The sequence below is a fragment of the Ovis aries genome, chromosome 3 (genome assembly GCF_016772045.2).
Source record: "Ovis aries strain OAR_USU_Benz2616 breed Rambouillet chromosome 3, ARS-UI_Ramb_v3.0, whole genome shotgun sequence".
Classification (NCBI taxonomy): domain Eukaryota; kingdom Metazoa; phylum Chordata; class Mammalia; order Artiodactyla; family Bovidae; genus Ovis; species Ovis aries.
Window position 1 is genome coordinate 222464261 of NC_056056.1, and position 13130 is coordinate 222477390.

Here is a 13130-nt window from a genome sequence, read left to right on the forward strand (position 1 = left end):
CTTTTGTGACTGTCTTTGATTTGAGTTTCTCCTTTGCCTGTTAAAAAAAAATAGCCACATTATATGTCAATTATATCTCAATAAAACAGGGCGGTGGGGGGGATTCACGTAAAATAAAATGACCACACTTGCCTTCTCATGCATGTTGTCCGTGTGGCATTTGTCTTTTTCATTCATTTGCTTTCAACTTATTTATGTCTTTATGTTTATCAGTAGTGTTTTACAGGCCACATTTAATAGAGTTTTACTGTTTTATCCACTCATTCAATCTCTGCCTTTTAGTTGAGTTATTTAGACCATCAACCCTGTATATTCTTTGGATGGACTAGTGCTGCAACTCTAATACTTGGTCACCTGATGAGAAGAGCCAGCTCATTGGAAAAGACCCCGATGCTGGGGAAGATTGAAGTCAAAAGGGCAGAGGATGACACGGTTAGACTGCATCACTGACTCGATGTGTATGAATTTGAACAAACTCTGGTAGACAGTCTAGGACAGAGGAGCCTGGCGAGGTGCTGCCTGTGAGGTGGCAACGAATAGTACAGGACTCAGCCAGTGAACGACAACAACAAAAGACCATTTTCATTTGGTGTAGTTACTCTCAGCGTTTCGTGTAATTACTCTCGTTATTTCAGTGTATATATTTTCTCAAAGTCCAGTTGATTTAGAGTGTTTCAGGTGCACAGCAGCATGACTCGGGTATACACATACGAAAATAGTATTTTTGAAATTATTTCCCATAGTTTATTATAAGATATTGACTAAAGTTCCCTATGCTATACAGTAAACCTTTGTTGCTTGTTGCTTATCTATTTTTTAATTAGAAATCTAGCATTCTATTCCTGCTAAGTGAAACAAGTGAAATAAAAATGTGATAATTTTTTTTATTAGGCACATTTATTCATTAGGTACAAACTTTCTTAATCAAAGCTTGTAAGTTTTCCAAAATATATGTTCAGTTTTGTTCAGTTCAGTTGCTCAGTCATGGGCTGACTCTGCAACCCCATGAATTGTAGCACGCCAGGCCTCCCTGTCCATCACCAACTCCCAGAGTTCACCCTAACTCATGTCCATCGAGTCAGTGATGCCATCCAGCCATCTCATCCTCGGTCGTCCCCTTCTCCTCCTGCCCCCAATCCCTCCCAGCATCAGGGTCTTTTCCAGTGAGTCAACTCTTCGCATGAGGTGGCCAAAGTATTGGAGTTTCAGCTTCAACATCAGTCCTTCCAAAGAACACCCAGGACTGATCTTTAGAATGGACTGGTTGGATCTCCTTGCAGTCCAAGGGACTCTCAAGAGTCTTCTCTAACACTACAGTTCAAAAGCATCAATTCTTCAGTGCTCAGCTTTCTTCATACATAATTTTATATATATATATATATATATATATATATATATATATATTCGTACCCTGGTGTCTCAGACAGTAAAGTGTCTGTCTACAATGCGGGAGACCTGGGTTCGAGCCCTGGGTTGGGAAGATCCCCTGGAGAAGGAAATGGCAATCCACTCCAGTACTATTGCCTGGAAAATCCCATGGACAGAGGAGCCTGGCAGGCTGCAGTCTATGGGGTCGCAAAGAGTCGGACATGACTGAGTGGCTTCACTTCACTGTGCTTCATACAAAAGCTTCACTACACTTGATAAAGGCTTGAGAAAAAAAAATCAAAAGGAAAAAAAAGATGAAAAAATTGAAGAACATAAACTAAACGAGATGAAAGCACTAAATATGAAATAGAAAAAGTGAAGCAACTAGATAAAAGTAAAGGATCATCATGTGCTGTAGTTGTTTTTAAACATGACTGCTCATTAGAAACATATCTGGAGCTCTGGGGAAAAAGGGCAATACCTGACCATTTGCATTCTTCAAAAAATTTTAAGATCATTCTGATATACATCTGAATTTTTAAAAGTGATGACAAGTTTTTCTATTAGATAATAATTTTGGTGGTATAGAGTTCTATTATTTTCCTGTTGACCAATTATCATATAATGGTATTTGGTGAGCAATAGCTGTATAATCCAGAGAAGGCAATGGCACCCCACTCCAGTTCTCTTGCCTGGAAAATCCCATGGACAGAGGAGCCTGGTAGGCTGCAGTCTATGGGGTCACTAAGAGTCAGACACGACTGAGGGACTTCACTTTCACTTTTCACTTTCATGCATTGGAGAAGGAAATGGCAACGCACTCCAGTGTTCTTGCCTGGAGAATCCCAGGGATGGCGGAGCCCGGTGGGCTGCCGTCTATGGGGCTGCACAGAGTCGGACATGACTGAAGCGACTTAGCAGCAGCTATATAATCACAACTGTAAAAGATGTTTATCAGTTTTCACAATCAATAGCCAGACCAAAAAAAAAAAAAGATAATTGCAATCCATAATGGGAACATTATTAAGTTAACCATATAAAATAATTAGATACAAGTTGTGGGTGGGTCAAGCAGAGTGATGTGGTAAGTGGAAGTACATACAGGAACATGTTTCACCCACAGCCACTCTATGTCTTTTGGTTGGTGCATTTAATCCATTTACATTTAAGGTAATTATCAATATGTATGACCCTATACAAGGCCAAAGGCAAGTTTGGCCTCGGAGTACAAAATGAAGCAGGGCAAAGGCTAACAGAGTTTTGCCAAGAGAATGTACCGGTCACAGCAAACACACTCTTCCAACAACAGAGGAGACATCTACACATGGACATCAGCAGACGGTCAACACAAAAATTAGACTGATTATATTCTCTGCAGCCAAAGATGGGGAAGCTCTATACAGTCAACAGAAACAAGACAGGAGCTGTTCATGATTCATATCATGAACTCTTTATTGCCAAATTCAGACTTAAATTGAAGAAAGTGGGAAAACCACTAGACCATTCAGATATGACCTAAATCAAATTCCTTATGATTATACAGTGGAAGTGATGAATAGATTCAAGGGATTAGGTCTGATAGATGAGTGCCTGAAGAAATATGGACAGAGGTTCGTGACATTATACAGGAGGCAGTGATCAAGACCATCTCCAAGAAAAAGAAATGCAAAAAGGAACAATGGTGGTCTGAGGAGGCTTAACAAATAGCTGTGAAAAGAAAAGAAGTGAAAGGCAAAGGAGAAAAGGAAAAATATACCCATTTGAATGCAGAGTTCCAAAGAATAGCAAGGAGAGCAAAGAAAGCTTTCCTCACTGATCAATGCAAAAAAATAGAGGAAAACAATAGAATGGGAAAGACTAGAGATCTCTTCAAGAAAATTAGATATACCAAGGGAATATTTCATGCAAAGATGGGCACAATAAAGGACAGAAATGGTATGGACCTAACAGAAGCAAAAGATATTAAGAAGAGGTGGCAAGAATACACAGAAGAACTATACAAAAAAGATCTTCACGACCCAGATTATCACGATGGTGTGATCACTCACCTAGAGCCAGACATCCTGGAATGTGAAGTCAAGTGGGCCTTAGGAAGCATCACTACGAACGAAGTTAGCAGCGGTGATGGAATTCCAGCTGAGTTAAAGTGCTGCACTCAATATGCCAGCAAATTTGGAAAACTCAGCAGTGGCCACAGGACTGGAAAAAGTCAGTTTTCACTCCAATCCCAAAGAAGGACAATGCCAAAGAACACTCAAACTACTGCACAATCGCACTCATCTCACACGCTAGCAAAGTCATGCTCAAAATTCTCCAAGCCAGGCTCCAACAGTATGTGAACCGAGAATGTCCAGATGGTCAAGCTGGATTCAGACAAAGAGGAACCAGAGATCAAATTGCCAACATTCGCTGGATCACAGAAAAACCAAGAGAGTTCCAGAAAAGCATCTATTGACTACGCCAAAGACTTTGACTGTGTAGATCACAACAAACTGTGGAAAATTCTGAAAGAGATGGAAATACCAAACCACCTGACCTGCCTCCTGAGAAATCTGTATGCAGGTCAAGAAGCAACAGTTAGATCCGGACATGGGACAACAGATTGATTCCAAATTGAGAGAGGAGTACATCAAGGCTGTATATTGTCACCCTGCTTATTTGACTTATATGCAGAGTACATCATGTGAAATGCCGGGCTGGATAAAGCACAAGGTGGAATCCAGATTGCCGGGAGAAATATCAATAACCTCAGATATGCAGATGACACCACCCTTAAGGCAGAAAGTGAAGAGGAACTGAAGAGCCTCTTGATGAAAGTGAAAGAGGAGAGGAGAAAAGATGGCTTAAAACTCAACATTCAGAAAACTAAGGTCATGGCATCCAGTCCTATGACTTCATGGCAAATAGATGGGGTAACAATGGAAACAGTTACAGCCTTTATTCTCTTGGGCTCCAAAATCACTGCAGATATTGACTGCAGTCATGAAATTAAAAGACAGTTGCTCCTTGGAAGAAAAGCTATGACCAACCTAGACTACATATTAAAAAGCAGAGACATTACTTTGCCAACAAAGGTCCACCTAGTCAAAGCTATGGTTTTCTCAATAGTCATGTATGAATGTGAGAGCTGGACTATAAAGAAAGCTGAGCACTGAAGAATGGATGCTTTTGAACTGTGGTGTTGGAGAAGACTCATGAGAGTCCCTTGGATAGCAAGGAGGTCCAACCAGTCCATCCTAAAGGAAATTAGTCCTGAATATTTATTGGAAGGACTGATACTGAAGCTGAAACTCCAACATTTTGGCCACCTGATGCGAAGAACTGACTCATTGGAAAAGACCCTGATGCTGGGAAAGATCGAAGGCGGGAGGAGAAGGGGACAACAGAGACGAGATGGTTGGATGGCAATACCGACTCAATGGACATGTGTTTGAGTAAGCTCTGGGAGTTGGTGATGGACAGGGAGGTCTGCGTGCTGCAATCCATGGGGTTGCAAGGAGTCGGACATGACTGAGTGACTGAACTGAACTGAAGTGATGACCCTGTTACCATTTTGTTAATTGTTTTGGGTTTATTTTCTGTAGTGCTTTTCCTTCTCTGTGTTTCCTGCCTAGAGAAGTTCCTTTAGCATTTGTTGTAATGCTGGTTTGGTGGTGCTGAATTCTCACGACTTTTGCTCATGTGGAAAGTTTTGATTTCTCCATCATATGTACAGCAGAGTCTTGCTGGGTAGAGTATTCTTGGTGGCAGGTTCTTCCCTCTCATCACTGTAATATATCATGACTTTCCCTTCTGACTTGTAGAGTTTCTGTTGAGAAATCAGCGGATAGCCTGGTGGGAGCTCCCTTGTATGTTGCCATTTCTCACTTGTTGCTTGAAGTATTTTATCTCTGTCTTTAATTTTTGTCAGTTTGATTACTATGTGTCTCAGTGTGTTCCTCCGTGGCCCTATTCTGCCTCAGACTCTGTGCTTCCTGGACTTGGTTGATTACTTCCTTTCCAATGTTAGGGAAGTTTTCAGCTATTATCTCTTAAAATATGTCCTCAAGTTCTTTCTCTCTCTCTTCTCCCTGTGGGACCCCTATAATGTGAATGTTGTTGCATTTAATGTTGTCCCAGACATCTCTTAGGCTATCTTCATTTCTTTTCATTCTTTTTTTCTATATGCTGTACCGTGGCAGTGATTTCCGCCATTCTGGTCTCCAGGTCATTTATCCGTCCTTCCGCTTCACTTATTCTGCTACTGATTTCATCTAGTGTATCATTCATCTCTCTTAATTCTTTAGTTCTTCTAGGTCTTTGGTAAACATTGGTAAAATCGTCTCAATCTCTGTCTCCATTCTGTTCCCAAGATCCTGGATCATCGTGAATATCATTATTCTGAATTCTTTTACAGGAAGGTTGCCTATCTCTCTCCTTCATTTAGTTGTTTTTCTGGGGTTTTACCTTGTCCCTTCATATGGGGCATAACTTTCCACTTTTTCATCACGAGTGAAAGTGAAAGTTGCTCAGTCATATCCGACTCTGTGTGACCCCATGGACTCTCAGTTCAGTTCAGTTGCTCAGTCGTGTCCAACTCTTTGCAACCCCATGGACGGCAGCACGCCAAGCCTCCCTGTCCATCACCAACTCCCGGAGCTTACTCAAACTCATGTCCGTTGAGTTGGTGATGCCATCCAACCATCTCATCCTCTGTCATCCCTGTCTCCTCCGACCTTCAATCTTTCCCAGCATCAGGGTCTTTTCCAATGAGTCAGTTCTTCGCATCAGGTGGCCAAAATATTGGAGTTTCAGGTTCAACATCAGTCTTTCCAATGAGTATTCAGGACTGATTTCCTTTAGGATGGACTGCTTGGATCTCCTTCCTGTCCAAGGAACTCTCAAGAGCCTTCTCCAATATTGCAGTTCAAAAAAGCATCAATTCTTTGGTGCTTGGCCTTCTTTATGGTCCAGCTCTCACATCCATACATGACTACCAGAAAAACCATAGTTTGACTATGACTATACAGTTCGTGGAATTCTCCAGGCCAGAATACTAGAGTGGGTAGCCTTTCCCTTCTCCAGGGGATCTTCCCAATCCAGGTATCAAACCCAGGTCTCTCACATTGCAGGCGGATTCTTTACCTGAATGGTCTAGCGGTTTTCCTACTTTCTTCAATTTCAGTCTGAATTTGGCAATAAGGAGTTCATGATCTGAGCCACAGTCAGCTCCTGGTCTTGTTTTTGCTGACGGTATAGAGCTTCTCCATCTTTGGCTGCAAAGAATATAATCAATCTGATTTTGGTGTTGACTATCTGGTGATGTCCATGTGTAGAGTCTTCTCTTGTGTTGTTGGAAGAGGGTGTTGCTATGAGCAGTGCGTTCTCTTGGCAAAACTCTATTAATTTTTGCCCTGCTTCATTCCGTATTCCAAGGCCAAATTTGCCTGTTACTCCAGGTGTTTCTTGACTTCTTACTTTTGCATTCCAGTCCCGTATAATGAAAAGGACATGTTTTTTGGGTGTTAGTTCTAAAAGGTCTTGTTGGTCTTCATAGAACCATTCAGCTTCAGCTTCTTCAGAGTTACTGGTTGGGGCATAAACTTGGATTACCGTCATATTGAATGGTTTGCCTTGGAGATGAACAGAGATCATTCTGTCATTTTGAGACTGCATCCAAGTACTGCATTTCGGACTCTTTTGTTGACCATGATGGCTGCTCCATTTCTTCTAAGAGATTCCTGCCTGCAGTAGTAGATATAATGGTATTCTGAGTTAAATTCACCCATTCCAGTCCATTTTAGTTTGCTGATTCCTAGAATGTCGACATTCACTCTTGCCATCTCCTGTTTGACCACTTCCAATTTGCCTTGATTCATGGACCTGACATTCCAGGTTCCTATGCAATATTGCTATTTACAGCATCAGACCTTGCTTCTATCACCAGTCACATCCACAACTGGGTATTATTTTTACTTTGGCTCCATCCCTTCATTCTTTCTGGAGTTATTTCTCCACTGATCTCCAGTAGCATATTGGGCACCTACCGACCTGGGGAGTTCCCCTTTCAGTATCCTATCATTTTGCCTTTTGATACTGTTCACGGGGTTCTCAAGGCAAGAATGCTGAAGTGGTTTGCCATTGTCTGCTCCAGTGGACCACATTCTGTCAGACCTCTCCACCATGACCCGCCCATCTTGGGTGGCCCCACAGGGCATGGCTTAGTTTCATTGAGTTAGACAAGGCTGTGGTCCATGTGATTAGATTTATTAGTTTTCTGAGATTATGGTTTCAGTGTGTCTGCCCTCTGATGCCCTCTTGCAACATCTACCATCTTACTTGGGTTTCTCTTACCTTGGACGTGGGGTATCTTTGCACAGCTGCTCCAGCAAAGCACAGCCGCTGCTCCTTGCCTTGTACGAGGGGTATCTCCTCACCACCACCCCTCCTGACCTTGAACGTGGAGTAGCTCCTCTCGGCCCTCCTGCGCCCGCACAGCCACCGCTTCTTGGACATGGGGTAGCTCCTCTCAGCTGCTCCTGCACTGTCGAAGCCTGGCACTCTCCACCGCTGCCTCTGACCTTGGACGCGGTGTAGCTCCTCCGAGCCATTAAGGAGAAGGAAGGGTTGAGGAACGAGAGAGGGAAGGGGAGAGAGGTCAATAAAGTCTCTTGTTCCTTACAGGTCGGTGCACTCTGGCCAGTTGTCCGTGTCAGGAGGAGACCAGGGACAAAAGGGTCCCAGTTGCAGCTGCTGGGTCTGGTCCATTGGCAGGCAAGCGGGCCCCTGAGTACCCCGAGTGGTCAGGATGTCAGTCTCAGCAAAGAAGAGTCCCCACCAGAGTCACAAAGAGTCCCCACCAGGCCATCCTCAGTAAATCTTTAATCAAGTTTTCTGTTGGTGGGTGGAGTTGTGTACCCTCCCTGTTATTTACCTGGGCCCAAATTATGGTGGAGGTACTTCCCTGGTGGCTCAGATGGTAAAAGCATCTGCCTACAATGTGGGAGACCCGGGTTCGATCCCTGGGTCGGGAAGATCCCCTGGAGAAGGAAATGGCAACCCACTCCAGTACTCTTGCCTGGAAAATCCCATGGATAGAGGAGCCTGGCGGGCTGCAGTTCATGGGGTCACAAAGAGTCGGACACGACTGAGTGACTTCACTTTCTTTCTTTCTTTAATGAAGATAATGGCGACCTCCTTCAAAAGATCCCACGCAGGCACTGCCACACTCAGTGCCCCCGACCCTGCAGCAGGCCACCGCTGACCCACGCCTCTGCCAGAGATGCCTGGACCCTCACGTGCAAGTCTGGGTCAGTCTCTTTGGGTCACTGCTCCTTCCTCCTGGGTCCTGGTGCACAAGGTTCTGCTTGTGCCCTCCAAGAGTCTGTCTGCCCAGTCCTGTGTGAGTTCTGGCAGCTCTATGGTGGGGTTAATGGCGACCTCCTCCAAGAGGGCTTATGCCATCCCCAGGTCTGCTGCACCCAGAGCCCCTGCCCCTGCGGCCGGCCACTGCTGACCCGCACCTCCCCAGGAGACACTCAAAGGCAAGTCTGACTCAGTCTCTGTGGGTCCTGCTGTGCACAAGGCCTTTTTGAGCCCTCTGAGCGTCTCTGGTGGGTATGGGGCTTGATTCTGAGCGTGAATCCGCCCCTCCTACCATCTTGCTGGGGCTTCTCCTCTGCCTTTGGACGCGGGGCCTCTCTTGCAGCCACTTCGGCACTACAAGCTCTGTGGTAGGCTAATAGTGAATCCCAAGAGGGTTTACGCCAGTGGGGACTTTTCCAGTGCCCTCGGCCCTGTGGTGGCCCTGCTGACCCACGCCTCCAGGAGGCCCCCAGCACAAGCAGGTAGTTTTGGTTCAGTCTCCTGTGGGGTCACTGCTCTCCTCATCTGGGTTTGGGTGCAGGCGAAATGTTGCTTGTGTCCTCCAAGTCTGGAGTCTCTGTTTCCCCCAGCCTTCTGGAAGTCCTATAATCAAATCTCACTGGCCCTCAAGGCCAGATTCCCTGGGGATTCCCTGTCCCTTTATCAGATCCCGAGGCTGGCAAGCCTGACATGGAGTTCAAATCCTTCACAACAGTGTGAGAACTTCTTCAGGATTATTGTCTTCCAGTCTGTGGGTCACCCGCCCAGTGGGTACGGGATTTGGTTTTATGTTGATTGAGCCCCTCCTACCATATCACTGCAGTTCCTTCTTTGTCTTTGGACATAGGGTATCTTTTTTTGGTGGGTTCCAGCATCCTTCTGTTGCTGTTTTTTCAACAGCTAGTTGCAGTTTCGGTGCTTTTGCAGGAGGAGATGAGCCCGCATCCTTCTTCTCTGCCATCTTGAACCAGATCACGTAATGATTGATATGTCTGGACTTAGATCTGTCACATAATTATTCGTTTTCTTATTATCCCTGATTGTTCCTATTTATATCTGATTTTTTTCCCTTTTCATTCTCCCTTAATTCATTTAACTATAGTTATTTCATACAAGGTTCACAAGCAGCTACACTATACCCAGCATTTTCCTAGGCATCAGCCCTAGGCTTAGCCCCCATACAACTTCCATTATAATGGGGGTAAAAGACAATTAAAATTAATCCAAGCATAACATACCATGTGGGATTTTACTGTGATAAGTGATATGAAGACAAATAAGGCAGGTACAGAGATGGGAATGACAGTGAGATGGGGAATCAAGAAAGGCCTCTTCGAGGAGGTGCCCTCTGAGCCAGCAGTTCAGCATGAAATGAGGGAGCGTGCCTCACAACGAGCTAGGGAAGGACATGACTAGGACAGGGGGCTGTAAGCACAGATGCAGGGAGGCAGGAAGGAGAGAGGAGGTTAGCAGTGGGGCTTGAGGAAGCAGAGAGGAGAGGAAGTGGCAGAAGCTGTCATTGGAGAGAGGCCAGTGACCAGAGTAAGCTGGGCCTCCGAGACCGTGGCCGTGTGTTTGGATTTTATCTCAGGTGGGTTGGGGAGTGTTTGAGGGTTTTGAGCAGGGAAGGGCCTGATCTGATTTCCAGGTTGGAAGCATCGTCCTGCTGTGAGGGAGATAGATTGTAGGTGGACAGGATTGAAAGGATGGGGGCCTCTTAGGCGGGGTGCAGGGAAACCAAAGGCACAGGCCTGCCTGCTGCAAGAACACTGGGTACGTGAGTGAGCTGGTCCTGACTCAGTTTGGGGTTAGTGGCCGTGGAGGTGGTGAGCTGTGGGGAATTCAGAGAAGATGCACGTGCTGATGTGTGGGCTGTCAGAGGACCGACTGCATGATTTTCAGGGCCCTGTGCAAAACCAAACTGTAGGCACCTTATTCAAAGATGGTCACAAGTGTCGAGATGACCACAGCAGAGCTTTAAAGCGAGCACGGGGTCCTTCTAAGTGTGAGGCCCTGTGCAACTGTCCAGGCCACACCCAGGACAGAGGCACCCAGGCTTGGGGCCCTTACAGCACGGCCCCTCGTCCCACTTGTCCAAAGGGACCGCTGCCCCAGGGCTCCTCTGCCTCCCAGGGGACTCTGCAGTCACCTCTCAGAGGGTCCCCATGGAGAGGGACTCACTCGTCCCACCAAACCCGCAAGCCCACCCTCCGCCCCTGCTGCCCCTGGCTCCTGTCTGATCGGGTAGGTGGGGGCTCACATCAAAGCCGCCAGCCTGGGGTGGCCCTGGGTTTCCCGGGCCTATAGGGTAACCCTCCTGGCGCGGTGGGTGTGTTGGAAGCAAGTAGTGGGCGGGGACCGCCCCGCCCCCGAGGCTCGACACCCCGCCCCCACGCGGAAGGTCGCGGCGAAGCGCAGAGCCGGCACCACGGATGCGCACCACGCGCGCACCATGGCGGCCCCCACACCGCTGCGCGACTGTCAGGTACCCGGAGGCCGTCCTGGGCAGAGCGCCCGCCGACCCGCATCCCCGGGGTTGCCTGGAGCGCGGCTGGCAGCGCCATCCGACCTTCCTGGGGACCAGAGGGGGCGAGGTCCCCAAGAGATGAGTGCGGGCCCTGGGCACACGGAAGGGACAGGTGGACTCTCCGGGGCAGCCAGGCCCCAAGAAATATGGGGCGTGTCCTGGCCGCTCAGAGACCACAGATCGTCCTAAGAAGTTTAGCTTCTTATATACAATAGAAGTTTTATTTCAGCAGGCTGGCTCCCTGACCTGGCATTGGGGCCTGCTGGCCAGGCCTTCTCTTGTGTACCACGTCCACCAGAGGGAGCCGCAGCCAAGGGCACAGAGCTGGGTGGGCTGCTAAGTGCTTCCCGCAGGCCGGGCCCCTCCCTCTGTGCTGGGGCTCATTGGCTGGCCGCTACCCTGGACTCACCCTGGACAGCCTGGCTTGCAGGCCCCAGGGCCTCGGCTTCTCTGACTCAGAGGGCCCTCCTCCAGCGCATCCCCTCCTAGGAGTAAAGACTGAGGCCCAGGGAGGGACCACCATGTACCCGGGAGTGAAGGCCGCTCCTGGGCCTGGCTCAGGGTGGCCCTCACTTGGACGTGCCTGGTCCATCTGCTGGGTGCAATGCCATGAGGCACTGAGCCCTTCATCACTCAGAGGAGGGCAGCCGGGCTCTGGGAGGCCAAGGCCAAGGCCGCCCAGCACACAGACGGCAGTGCCAGGCTTCCCCAGGCTGCCTGAGCACCATCCGTGCTGCCTGGACAGACCTGCTGCCCAGCTCCCAGCAGGGCTCTTCCCCCAGACGTTGCCCTGGAGGGCTCCCAGCACCCTCCCCGTCCCCAGGGGGCAGCGGTGCCCTCCTGGGGCCACAGGGCACATGGGTCTCTGCAGACCTCTGGGCTCACAAATAGAGGCGGGACTTGACAGGAGGTGACAGGGTCTGTGATGCAGTCCCGAGTCAGGGCTTTGAGGGGGGGACACAGGGGACTTCATGGTACTCTTGGCTCTGTGCTGGGGGACCAGGTGTCACCTCCCAGGGGGCCAGCTGCAGGAAGGTCCCCTGGACACCTTGGCATTGGGCCCTCCTGCTGGGTGCCATCTGTGTGGGCACCTGTGGGTGGCAGGATGGTTCAGGCAGTCAGAGGGTGACTGAAATGAGAGTCACAACTGCCAGGAGCAGGAAGGGGTGATATGGGGGCCTTCTCTCTTCTTTCACACTTGTTTTCCTGATGGCTTCCTAGATGGTTCAGCTGTAAAGTATCTGCCTGCAGTTCTAGAGGCCCAGGTTCAATCCCTGGGTCGGGTAGATCCCCTGGATAAGTAAATGACAACCCACTCCAGCATTCTTATCTCAAGAATCCCAGGGACAGAGGAGGCTGGCAGGCTATAGTCCATGGGTTCTCAAGAGCTGGACATTCTGACCCCAGCACCAGCCCACACGGTTACTGGGCAAGGCCATGGTTCTAAAGAAGTAGGAGTGGCAGTTGGGTGATAATGAGAAGTGCTACGCAGGACACGCACTTCACCCAGAACCAGCCGACGAGAACCTAGCCACACCCGTGAATTCCCACCAGGGGAGTTAGAAAACACAGAACTGAGCACTTGATCATGACAGTTTGGGTGGTCTTGGGTGAGTCAGAAAGACTACTGTCTAATTGGCAGGAAGACCACCCTGATCCCAGGGACGAAGGGAGGGAAGGCCTCTACGTGTACACGTGCCCATAGCTGCCAAGGTGCGGAGTGCCACGGCCATGCGGTGCAGCTGAGTGAGCACCATCAGGGCGCCAAGCGAGCGATCAACACTTGGGTCAAAGCAGTCACCACCTGCGGTTTGTTCCCCTTTGCTGGCACTGTCTTTTGACAGCAGATGCCATTGTGTACCTGCCCCTCTCACAGAAATCACTGCAGGCC